This window comes from Oryctolagus cuniculus, chromosome 4, assembly GCF_964237555.1.
Source record: "Oryctolagus cuniculus chromosome 4, mOryCun1.1, whole genome shotgun sequence".
NCBI classification, from domain to species: Eukaryota; Metazoa; Chordata; class Mammalia; order Lagomorpha; family Leporidae; genus Oryctolagus; species Oryctolagus cuniculus.
In genome coordinates this window covers 3402338-3414348 of record NC_091435.1, presented here as the reverse complement: position 1 = coordinate 3414348, position 12011 = coordinate 3402338, and the positions used below count along the sequence as shown (strand labels likewise).

The 12011-nt window shown below is 63.6% G+C and overlaps 1 long non-coding RNA gene across 1 annotated transcript; it reads left to right on the top strand.

The window, feature by feature from the left end:
- Window positions 1–837: 837 nt before the first annotated feature.
- Window positions 838–11768, top strand: LOC138849469 (uncharacterized). The gene is made up of 3 exons (XR_011388313.1): window positions 838–1280; window positions 1868–4793; window positions 5172–11768. It is a non-coding gene; the product is annotated as an uncharacterized lncRNA (long non-coding RNA).
- The last annotated feature ends 243 nt before the right edge of the window (window positions 11769–12011 follow it).

Sequence of the window (12011 nt, the reverse complement as noted above, 5' to 3'; positions counted from 1 at the left end):
CCTCCAGCACAGGGTGGGGGAGCTCACTTGCCAGCACGTGCAGTCAGCTCTAGCGGCCATGGCCCCTGGCCCCTTAGGGGTCAGAAGCAGCCCTTCTCAGGGGAGCGGCAGGGCAGCTGACTGACGGTGTGCGAAGAAACAGTGGCATCGGCATCGCTCGCTGCCCGTGGAGACCTCAGTCCCGCCAGTAACACATCCCGCCCCTGTTTTTTTTTAAGATTATTTATTTGAAAGTCAAAGTTACACAGAGAGAGGGAGGGAGAGAAGGAGGAAGGGAGAAAAAGAAAGAGAAAGAGAAAGAGAGAGAGAGAGAGAGAGAGAGAGAGAGAGAGGTCTTGCATCCGCTGGTTCACTCCCCAAATGGCCACAACGGCCAGAGCTGTGCTGATCCGAAGCCAGGAGCCAGGAGCTTCTTCCGGGTCTCCCACGTGGGTGCAGGGACCCAAGCACTTGGGCATCTTCTACTGCTTTCCCAGGCCACAGCAGAGAGCTGGATCAGAAATGGAGCAGCCAGGACTTGAACTGGCGTCCATATGGGATGCTGGCACTGCAGGCGGTGGCTTTATGCACTGTGCCACAGCGCCGGCCCCATCACCCCTGCCCTTGTTAGCCCAGGATCTGCCCTATTTCCAAAGGTGGCTGCGTTGTCACCTGGCAGGTGGCCCTGGGTAGCCGAGGGAGCCCTTGGACGTATGCCCGGTCGCAATCTTCGTGTCCACATTGGCCGAGTTGGAGGGAGGGACGGCTCGAGTTTCTGCTGAGGCCGCCCACGCAAGCTTTGTGGGCCAAGGTGGTTATACAGCGCCTGGCTCAGTGGCCCGGGCTTCCCCGGCCGCGGCCACCCACGCCGCTCCACGGGAAGACCAGCTTCCCCGTGGACAGCAGCCCTGGGGTGCTCAGAGAGGAATCGGGCCATTTGCATGGACACCGGCCAAGGCGGGGGTGGGACAGCCACAGTCTTCACAGTTTGTTTTTAAAACAATCGGGCAGCGTTTAGACACCAGCAACAATGTCCTGTTTATTTGAAGAACGATGGAATGTTTAAGAGCAGTATTTATTCACAAACTGTCTCCGTGAAAAAACAATATTTGGTTTCCCAGAGGCTGTGCTGGGGAGGGAATTCTGGGAAACCAAAATTGGGTCTGAGCAGCCCTAGCCCAAACAGGCGGGAGCCGTGGCTCTCCACGGCTGCCGGGGATCCGGTCACAGGGCAGGGAGAGACATGTCCGTCACCCCGGCCCTAGGAAGCTTCCCTTGGTGGACTTCGGAGGATTTGCAAGGTAAGCTGGCGGTGCCAAGCTCAACTGTTAGACGTTGGTCGATTGCAACTTATTTTAAGAGTCTGAAGTCATCGCCCCTGCACTGTGCCCGTCGGGGAGGCACTTGGAGGAAATGCCTCTCAGCTCTATGTAGGTCATTACCACAAGGCCGAGACGCGAGCCAGGTGTGAGGTCACGGGCTGGCCGCCGCCCACGGCAGACGGATGACCAAGCCGCGGACCACTTAGGGCTGGAGCCGCCGCCCTCACTGGGGGTGCCTTCGTGTTGCTCTGTGCTGGGATTCCCTTAGCCTGCGGGGCGCCGGGGGGCGGGGAAGCTAAGCCACAGCTCCAGGAGTCGTGGAAAACGCACGGGCAGCTCAGGGCTGCTCTGTTGGACACGGGCGTCCAGGGAAACAGCCCAGTTGTGGCCGTGAGCAGGGTGCTGTGCCGAGAGCCAGCCTGAGGGGCCCCCAAGCCAGCTCTTCCATGACTGGCACGTGGGCTGCTTGTCCCAGGTCAAGGGCAGAGTGGAGAGGGCCTGGGCTTAGCACCCTGGGTTCAGACTTGTCTCTTTTCTTCTCCTTTCTTCTCCTCGCTTTTCCATAGCAGGCGTCCCCTGAACCAAGTCCCCTCAAACACTGCTCAGCGCAAGATGCCCGGGAGAGCCTGTGAAAGCCCAGCCTCTGGTTCAGTGACTCAGCCGGGCCCAGGAGCCAGCGGGAGACGCGGGGGCTGCTGCTACACCGGGAGGAGCCGGGCCCCCACGTCCCCGACTCCAGGCGGCACCGGCGCGGGCTCGCTCTTGCGCTCTGTGTTCTCTCTCGTGTCGTGCTGTCCACACGCTGAGTGCTGGGGAACACGTCTCCACGACTGTGACGGGTTGGCCAAGGTCGGCCAAGGTCGGCCAAGGTCATGGCACACACGTGGGTGTACGATGAGTTCATGTTTGCAAGGGGCTCCGGGAAGACCGACTGACACATCCTCACAAGGGCGTGGCTAGGACATCGTCCGAGACGGGGTGAAGGGGCTGCCAGGGACGGGATGCAGACTCAGCACAAGGAGGCTGGGAGACACCAGGATCCCACGTGGAGGGAAGAGCCGAGTCTGGGAGGGGCTCAGTGGGGGCCGCTGTGGGCAGGCTGCTCCACTGGGGTGGTGGTGGTCACCCTGGAGAAGCAGCGAGAGTCCACCCTGCTTCCGGGAGCCCTGAGTGCGGGGTCGCCACTGGACGTCAGGGCCCTGGACGGGGGCGGGGAAGGAGGATGGTGTGGTGAGCCCTCCTCCTCCGTGTGTGACCCGGGGACAGGCCGACAGGCAGGAACCCGGGGTTAGCGGGCACCCTCCAGCCTGCTGCCCCCCTCTTTGGAGTCCAGTTTCCTCGCCGGGCAGCCGGGACCTGCAGCTGGGGAGCTGTCCTCCACTGCTTTCCCAGGTGCATCAGCAGGGAGCTGGGTCAGAAACGGAGCGGCCAGGGCTCAGACCGGTGCCCTTATGGGATGCCGGCGTGGCAGGTGACAGCCTAGCCTGCTGTGCGGCAGCGCCGGCCCCTCGGGTGCGCGTCTCTGAGAACGCGGTGTTCTCCCGTCACTCACGCTGCTGGGTCCTAGTCTGTAATCCGTCATCCAGATTCGAACGCGGGGTCCTTGCTCACTACTCGTCTCTCCCAGCCCAGGGCCCCCTCCCAGCGCCCCCGCTGCGCTCAGCTGTCACCATCAGAACTGTTATTAGAGGGAAGGATTGTGTGCCGTTGCTTTAGGAAAGAAAAGTGCAAAACCGGCCACACCGGCATCAAAGCAGCTTCCATTTAAAGGCCTGGAACAAGAAGATCTACGTGGGTGGGCCTGACCCCCGGGGCAGGTGCGTTAAGGGGGGGCCTGAGCCCTGCATGCCCCAGCTGCCCTCATTTGTCCCCGCGTCCTCTGGGGGTGCTCCCCGTGCACCTCCTCTCCGGGGCGGGGCTCCCTGGTGGTGCCGGTGCCTCCCTGGCGAGCTCCCTCCGGGGCCTCCCGGGACCTCTGGCTGGAAACACTGTATTATCTTTTCCCTGTTGCGATGGAAAACCTCCTGCACGGCCCCAGCTGTGGAGCGACCGCGGAGCCAGGGAGCCCTTCCAGGCTGCTCTTCCCATTTCTCTTTTATTTATGTAAGGGGGGGGGGGCAGCCACTCACGCCTTCGCTATGCAAACCCAGGATGCCCGAGCCTGCGGACTCCCTTCGCAGGCCAAGGTCTCTGGAAAGGGCCTGTTTCCCCCGACATCACCTCCCATGTGTTCCTGGTGACCTGTGGAAGCGACATGACTCATCTGAAGGGGGAATTTCGTTTTCCGAACCCCGACCCACCCCTTGGGGTGACCACAGCCGTCTCGCTGTGGGGCTGGTCTCCACAGAGCTGTCTGCCCCGCATTGTGTCATGGGGGACGCCTGTGTTCCCGGGGGGGATTTTCCAGCGGGCCTTCTTCCCTGCGTGAGCCAGCCCTGCACCACGGGCCACCGGGGCTGGCACCCTGAGTGCCTGGAAGATTGGAGCAACTGGGAGGCGGCGGGGAAGCAGCCAGCTCGCGGGGGACCCTGTGTCTTTACGGCGCGGTAGCTGCAGTCTTTTCTTGGCTAACGGTTTGTAGAACGGTCAGCTTAAGAGGGATTTTTTCAAAAAACTTTAAATTTTTTTTTTTTGACAGGCAGAGTGGACAGTGAGAGAGAGAGAGAGAGACAGAGAGAAAGGTCTTCCTTTGCCGTTGGTTCACCCTCCAATGGCCGCCGCGGCCAGCGCGATGCAGCCGGCGCACCGCGCTGATCCGATGGCAGGAGCCAGGAGCCAGGTGCTTTTCCTGGTCTCCCATGGGGTGCAGGGCCCAAGCACCTGGGCCATCCTCCACTGCACTCCCGGGCCACAGCAGAGGGCTGGCCTGGAAGAGGGGCAACCGGGACAGAATCCGGCTCCCCAACCGGGACTAGAACCCGGTGTGCCGGCGCCGCTAGGCGGAGGATTAGCCTAGTGAGCCGCGGCGCAGGCCTAAAATTTTTTTTAATTTTATTTGAGTAGCAGAGAGAGACAGAGACAGCCCAGGGCTGGCTTGGGCCAAAGCCAGGAGCCAGGAGCTTCTTGCAGGTCCCCACGTGGGTGATGGAGGCCCAGAGTCTTGGCCTATCTTCTGCTGCTTTATGCAGGCCATTAGCGGGGAGCCGGATCAGAGGTGCCACAGCCAGGATGCTAACCGGCGCCCGTGCAGGTTGCTGGGGTCACAGGTGGTGGCTTTACCCGCTGTGCCACAGCACTGCCCCCTGCCAAATGCCTGCCCAGACTTTGGGAGCTGTAACAGCGTGACATTCGAGCCACCCCAGGGCTGAGGTCACCGCGGGGCAGCTGTTTCTCCATGGGGAAGCCGGGACACGCACCTGGTGGGAGCCTGAGGTGCCGGGAGGAAGGATCTTCCTGGCGGCCGGGACACACCGGGAGCACGGCGTGGTTCGGCAGTCGGTGTGTCCCGGGGGCACGGCGTGGTTCGGCTGGACCATCTCTTCCGGAGCTGAGGTGCGTCTGAGGAAGAGGGCAGAGACAGCTGCCAGTCTCGGGCATCCCCCGATGTGTGTGCGGGCTGACCCCGGTTCATTCATGCACTAAGCATTTGCTGAGCACCTACTGTATACCAGTCATGGTTGGATACTGGGCGAGACGGTCCTGGGTTGTGGCCCTTGTCCGTCAGGGCAGGGGACCTCCCCGCACTGTTATGGAGGGGAGAGGGGCCAGGGACGTCGCAGAGGGAGGAGTGAGGCGGGCGGGGTGAGAGCAGGGGGCCGGCAGGGGTTGTCCTTGTCTGCCTTGGTGCCGCTTGGATCTGTGCTCCCTCCCCTGTCTGGGTCTGACCCTCACGATGGCCCTGGTGGCCTCCTTGTCCTTGTGCCCCCTCAGGCTGGGCCCTGACAGTGATGGCTGCACTTGGCTCCCAACTGCAGAGGGACACGGACCCCGGCTCAGCCCCGCCTCTCTCTGTTCAGAGTCTGGGATCTGCTCAGTGGCTCACCCCCCCGGGAAGGCCCTTGTGATTTTCACCTCCAAGGTCAGGGGTTTCTGGGCCTGGGTCAGTCCTGCCATTCCTGGGGGGGGACAGGGGGGAGGGCTCCCCGAGTCCAGCCACCCTGTCCCCTGCTGTGGCATCTGTGTGCTTGTGGCCCACACTGACCTGCCCAGCACACTGTCACCTGCTTGTCTCAACCCCAGTTGGTAACAATTGGGCCCCCTTGGAAGCCCCTGACCAGGTGCAGGCTGAGTGTCCCCCGTCTCTGCCATTCCTAGAGACAGCTGCTCCAGCGCCGGCCAGCTTCGTCTGCACCCAGTGTGGTCTCCGCCCCCGGCCAGGCCCTCACCGCCTGCCTGTCTGTGCTGAGAGGCGACCGTGTGGCCAGCAGGCCCTCCGCATGGGCAGTGGCCGTGGCTGGCATCGCACGGGGTCATAGGGCAGCATTCAGGTCATCACACACTGCTTACAAGGAGGAAGCCGGAAGCCAGCCTCGGCGGAGCACGATGCCGGCCTGGGTGTTGTCCTGAGCCGCTCACTTGGCGGCCCGTGGGGGCATCGTCCTTCCCCGTTGGCCCAGGAGGGCTGTCCTGTCGCCGGGGTGGACTGCCCGGCCCTGGCGAGTTTATAGAAGAGACTGTTGGAGGCTGGGGGTCCAATGTCACTGTGCCACCCGCCCGCAGCAGACGCGGGAAGATGGAGGGAGGGAGGGGCTCAGCTCCATTGGCGCGGGGGCGCCCTCTCCACCTGGCAAACACCCCACGCCTCCATGGCCCCCCGGGGGAAGGAGTTCGCAGCACATGAAAGTCGGGGACACATTCAAAACACAGCAGGGACGCATGCCGGTGCCTTCCTGAAGGCTGCTCGGAGAGCAGCTGGTGCCGGGCGATCCTCCTCCTCCTCCTCCTCCCCCTCCCCCTCCTCCTCCTCCTCTTCCCACCAGCCCGCAGGCCCCCATAGCACAGTCCCTCGGAGCTGACCTAGCCTGGCCCTCGGCGTGGAGGCTGGCAGGGTCCCCCAGGAGTGGCTGGGGTGCTCCAGCCGCCCCAGCCGAGTCAGCCGGTGCCAGAGTTCCCCCGTCACTGCACCAGACGTAGCATTCCAGTCTTAACAGTCCTGGTTATCTGACCCAAATTCCTGCCGCTGAAACTGAAGTCGACCTCTTCTGAAGCGGCCCGAGTGATGTGGAGGCCTGGGTCCGTTCCCCCGGGAGGGCAGCACCTTGCACGCGGGACTGAGGGTGGCGGGGCTGGCCCTCGCGGCTCTCTGTCTTGATGCCCACCTCTCTGAGGCCATGCTGTCCTCGTAGCCCAGCAGGGTGAAGGCTTGGTGCGGGCTGGAAACACAGAGTCAGGATGGGGTGGGGAGGGGGTGCCTCTTGTGCACTCTGGCAGAGTCACAGAGAGAGGGAGAGAGGTCTTCCGTGCACGGCCTAGTCCCCAGATGGCTGAAATGACTGGCCAGGCTGAAGCCAGGAGCCTGGAGCTCCATCTGGGTGGAGTGCAGGGCCCGTGTGGGTGCAGGGCCCGAGCACGTGGCCGTCTTCCACTGCTTTCTCAAGAGCACTAGCAGGGAGCTGGATGGGAAGTGGAGCAGCCGGGACTCGAACTGGAGTCCATGCGGGATTCCGGCGCTGCAGGGGGTGGCTCTGCCTGCTGTGCCACAGTACCGGTTTTCAGATGAACCAAACTTCCGGGTGCCAGAGCCTCTCAGGAAGACAAAGCTGCCCCCGCCCCCTCCAGGTCTCGGCTCTCACGCCAGGGCCCCGAGGGCTGGCCATGGGTTGTGAAGTCGTGTGCAAGTCACTCTCTCCTTGGACTCTGCATTGGACCACGTGGCTTCTGTCACACAGGATATCTCACTGTGTGATTTATTTATTTGAAAGGCAGAGCCAAGAGACAGAGAGAAAGAGAACCTTTTTTTTCTTAAAGATTTATTTCTTTGAAAGGCGGAATTATATAGGCAGAGGCAGAGAGAGAGAGAGAGAGAGAGAGAGAAAGTCTTCCATCCACTGGTTCACTCCCCCAGTTGGCCGCAACGGCCGGAGCTGGGCTGATCCGAAGCCAGGAGCTTCTTCCAGGTCTCCTACGCAGGTGCAGGGGCCCAAGCACTTGGGCCATCTTCTACTGCTCTCCCAGGTGCATTAGCAGGGAGCTGAGATGGAAGTGTTACAGCTGGGACTCCAACCTGCGTCCATGTGGGATGCCGGCTTTACCCAGTCCGCCACAGCACCAGCCCCTCACCGCCTGGTTTAACCCAGCAGAGGTTTGTGTTGGAAACCCAAAGCCACGGTGTCAGCAGGGCCACAGACCCTGCGGGGCTCTGGGAAGACCCCTCCCACTTCTCTGGCTTCAGTGTTCGCTGAGGCCCCCACGCCCCTGGCTGGCAGCTGCTCCCCCCACCGCCCCGTCCCTGACTCTGCCTCGGGGGTCGCCTGGCCTCATCTCTCTGTGCTTCTGGGTTCACATCTCCCTCTTTATCAGGACAGGAGACAGGTTGGGTGCACACGTCCTTGTCTGAGCTTAATTACATATGCAAAGACCTGCGTTTGGAAAGGCCGCCAGGGACCAGCATGTGTGAAGTGCCGGCATCCCCTGTGGGCACCAGTTCAAGTCCTGGCTGCTCCACTTCTGATCCAGCTCTCTGCTGTGGCCTGGGAAAGCAGTGGAAGATGACCCTAGTGCTTGGACCCCTGCACCCACTTGGGAGACCCGGAGGAAGCTCCTGGCTCCTGGCTCCGGACTTCGGCCTGGTCCACCCCTGGCTGCTGCAGCCGTTTGGGTGGAAGATGTCTCTCTGTCTCTCCCTCTCTCTAACTGTGCCTTCGAAATGAATAAATCTGACGTTCAGAGGCCACATTTACAAGGGTAGGGCTTCAACCTCCTGCTTTCTGGGGACCACAGTTCAAGCCTCCCAGATGTGCCGGCTTCCTGGGGCTGGGTGAGCCGGCGCCCTGCCGGGTTCCAGTGGTGGCCCTGGGGCATGGCGCAGGGCTGCAGGGAAATCCACCATCCTCCCGCCTCTCTGCCCAGCCTTCCTCAGCGGCTCCTTCTCCTCAGACCTGACTTCTCTGCATCAACACCTCTGCCCCAACCGCCCGCAGTTCTTGCCTTCCACTTCCTGCCTCTGGTCTGCGCTTTCGGGGGGTGGGACCTGCAGGTGCATTTTCCTCCTGCAGGAAGCAGCAGCCGCAGGCCCCAGGCTTCCTCCCGGCCGCGTCCCACACAGGGCCCTGGCGCCCAGAGGCAGCAGCGTCTCCCTGCCCCCCGCCCCGTGCCCCTGTGCTGTCTGCAGAGCCCAGGGCAGCAGCACCTGCTAGGCCTGCCCCAGTGTTCCTCTCTGCGCCTTCTCCTTGGACGCTCTGAGCCGGACGGCTTGTGGGGCAGCGGGGCTGACTGTCACTGTCAGCAGAATCGTGGGCAGTGCCTCGAGCAGATTTCCCAGGACGGATGACCTTTTCCTACGGGAGGCTGTGACCCACGGAGGGCCAAGGAGGACGGAGGCCAGGCGGGGCTCTGGACGGTGTCCTGGGCTGGGCTTGCGGCATTTTCTGGGGAAACAGGCTTGGGGGCAAAAACACCGCTGTCTGCAAACCACTCAGCGTCAGCGTTGCGTAAGGCAGAGAAAGTGAGGATTTCCGACGCAGTAGGGGGAGGTTTGCTGTGCACCACAAGGCCCCCGGGCCACCACAGCCCGCTGGCCGCCGTGCCCAGGAGGGGATGGTGGAGACCCACCCGCCGCCCAGGGAGGAAGCCTCCCAGGCGCAGCGGGCGGAGGCAGAATCTCTGGGCCGTCAGCGAGCCGCGTGCAGGGATCCGACGTGTCCACAACCTGGGCAGGCCTCCCCGAGACCCCACCTCAGGCCCCACCCTGGACACTGCCTCACGCTCCACCCCCAGGCACAAGGGCAGGGCCGGGCTGCGCTGCTTGGGGTCGTACCCGTGTCACTGCACCTGTCAGCCCGCAAAGTCCACGTGCACTGAGGGGCTCTCCCTGTGCACACGGAGTCGGGGGCTTGCGGGGGTGAGGAGGTGGGGCTGAGGGGTGCTGTGGCGGGGGAGGGGCTGTGCAGATGCCCCGTGGTGGCTCTCATGACCCCGCTGCGGCTGAGCCAGTGGAACTTCAGTCTCTCACAACCCTGGGGCTGCACGCCCAAGGTCAAGCCATGGCAGGGCCAGCTGCCCCCCCGCCACGGGTGTTGGGGGGGTGAGCCTGCCGTGGCCCCCACCCTCTGGGTGCTGGAAACCGTGGTGCTCCCGGGCTGGGAACCGGATCCTCCCGATGCCCGGCTGTTGGCTCCGCTTCTCTCACAAGGACATCCGTCGTGGGATGTAGGTCCCACCCTCGGTCCAGGATGATCTCACCCCAAGATCCATAATCACATCTGCAAAGCATCTGGTTTCCAAATAAGGTCATAGTCGCAGGGGCGAGGGCTCAGGCCGTGTGTGTGTGTGTGTGTGTGTGTGTGTGCGCGTGACCAGGCAACCCTGGGCAGGATGGCCTTGGCCAGGGCCCTGCACCTGCACTCCCTCTGTGGCACTCTGCTGGGTGTGGGCTGGGGGAGTCGAGCCCGCCTGGCTGCTCTCTGGGGTCCTGCAGGTGTCCCCTCCCCGGGGAGTGGGGGCGGGCGCTGGTGTGGCCCAGGGCTTTTCCATGGTGACGACCTGTCCGTTGTTCCACCGGGGCTCTCCTGGGGTCAGGGGTGAAGGGCTCTGTTCCTGAGCAAACCGGGCAGGATGGAAGCCTCCGGACCCAGCTTCCCCCGAGGGCGCCCTGCCCCTACGTCCCCGGGGCTGGGGGACCGCAGCCCTGCCTGTGCTCGTCCCTCACCCTGGCCCCAGATTGGAGGGTGGGTGGGTGACTTGGGTGTCAGCATTGGTCCTCTCTGAAGCCCTGAGCACCCACGGGCCTCCTCCTGGAGGAGCAACAACCTGCTGGGAGATCGCCTGCCCTCCCCAGAGGCTCCGGTGCCTGCGCCCCTCTGCTCCCCAGGCCTCTGCTCCTCTGCGCCCCAGACCCCTGCGCTCCTCTGCACCCCTTTCCCAGAGGGGTCAGAGGGGCCGCTTGCCCAGTGCCCCGCTACTCCCCAGCCAGGGAGTCTGTGGCCCGAGAAGGCCAGAGAAAAGGGAGCAAGCTGCCCTGCACAGGGAGCTGTGATGGAGACTACGCCAGGGACCCTTGATCTGGGTGCTGGCTAGAGAGCTGCTGGCACCTCCCCTCTGCCTCTGGGAGCCCCGCCCCGCCTGCCTCGCTGCCACTTCCTCCCGGTGCCCCCTCCCCTACACTCCCCCAACCCCACACAGCTCCAGCCTGCTCCCCTGGCTCCCACCTCCCCTCAGCCCCTCCAAGCTGTGCCCCTGGAGCCGCCGCAGCTGGGAGGCAGCCTCGAGTGCTGGGCAGAGCCACCTCACCCGTGGGGGCCGCAGGGCTTGCGTGGCTTGTGGCTGCATTGTCCGTCCCTTATGTCCCCATCTTTCCTCCCCGCTTCTCCGTTTCTGGCTTTTCCCGAGAGACGCCTGCCTCTCGGTGTTTCGCCCTGAACGCACGGCGTTCGCAGCCGCCGAGTGCTCTGGGGAGAGGCGCGCACCACAGACCCCTCTCCAGGGAGGCCGTGTGGTTTGCTGGTGGACACCGCTGTGGACCTTTGCCCGCCCACTCTCCAACCCTCAGCCTCCGGCCTCGGAAACGTGGATTCTGCAAGAATCACTTTCCTCGCAGACTGTGGTCCCAGCGCTGCTCCGGGCCTGCGGGCAGCCCCAGGGGAGAAGCCGTGGGTGGGGTGGAGTGGGGGACCCCGCCCCGGGGGTGCAGGGTCACACATCCTGTCTGGTGTCCTCAGTACACCTGTGCTTGTCCACGGGGTTCAGAAAGGAGCCACCACCTCCTCAGCTGCCGTCTGCTTCCGTCCCCAGCGCAATTTCTGACCGTCCCCCAAAGCGCCTGTGGGTGACGCCAGGGCACACTCATGGAGAGGGGTGACTGGCTTACCTGTCCACTTGACTCGGCCACGGGTGCCAAGTATTCGGTCAGGCTTGCCCTGGGTGTGTCCGTGAGTAGCATTTCCATCCGCAGACAGGGCCCACCTTAACGGAGTGTGTGTGGGGTGTCCCACCTAACAGAGTGTGTGTGGGGTGTCCCATCTTAACGGAGTGTGGGTGGGGTGTCCTGCCTTAACGGAGTGTGGGTGGGGGTGTCCCACCTAACGGAGTGTGCGTGGGGTGTCCCATCTTAACGGAGTGTGGGTGGGGTGTTCCGCCTTATGGAGTGTGCGTGGGGGTGTCCCACCTAACGGAGTGTACAGGGGGATGTCCCGCCTTACGGAGTGTGTGTGGGGGTGTCCCACCTAACGGAGTGTGCGTGGAGTGTCCCGCCTTTCGGAGTGTGGGTGGGGTGTCCCATCTTAACGGAGTGTGGGTGGGGTGTCCCGTCTAATGGAGTGGGGGGGGGGTGGCTCATGCCCTCGGCTGCAGGAGAGAATGGAAAGGTGGCCCTGCCCCCAGCTCAGAGACGCACCCCCCCCCCCCCCCGCCTGGTGGCTTCCAGCAGGGACAGCTGCTCTCTCCTGTCTTGGGATTCACCCTGAAACCTCGGCTTCCGTGAGTCTCGCGCTGTCGGCCTCGGGGCCGGGGGGGAACCGCACACCTGCAGCTCTGCAGGGCGCCCCCCCACCACCCCCCCCCCACCCCCGGGACTGTCAGCCCCCCATGGCGCCATGAGCCAGTTCCTTGTCTTTT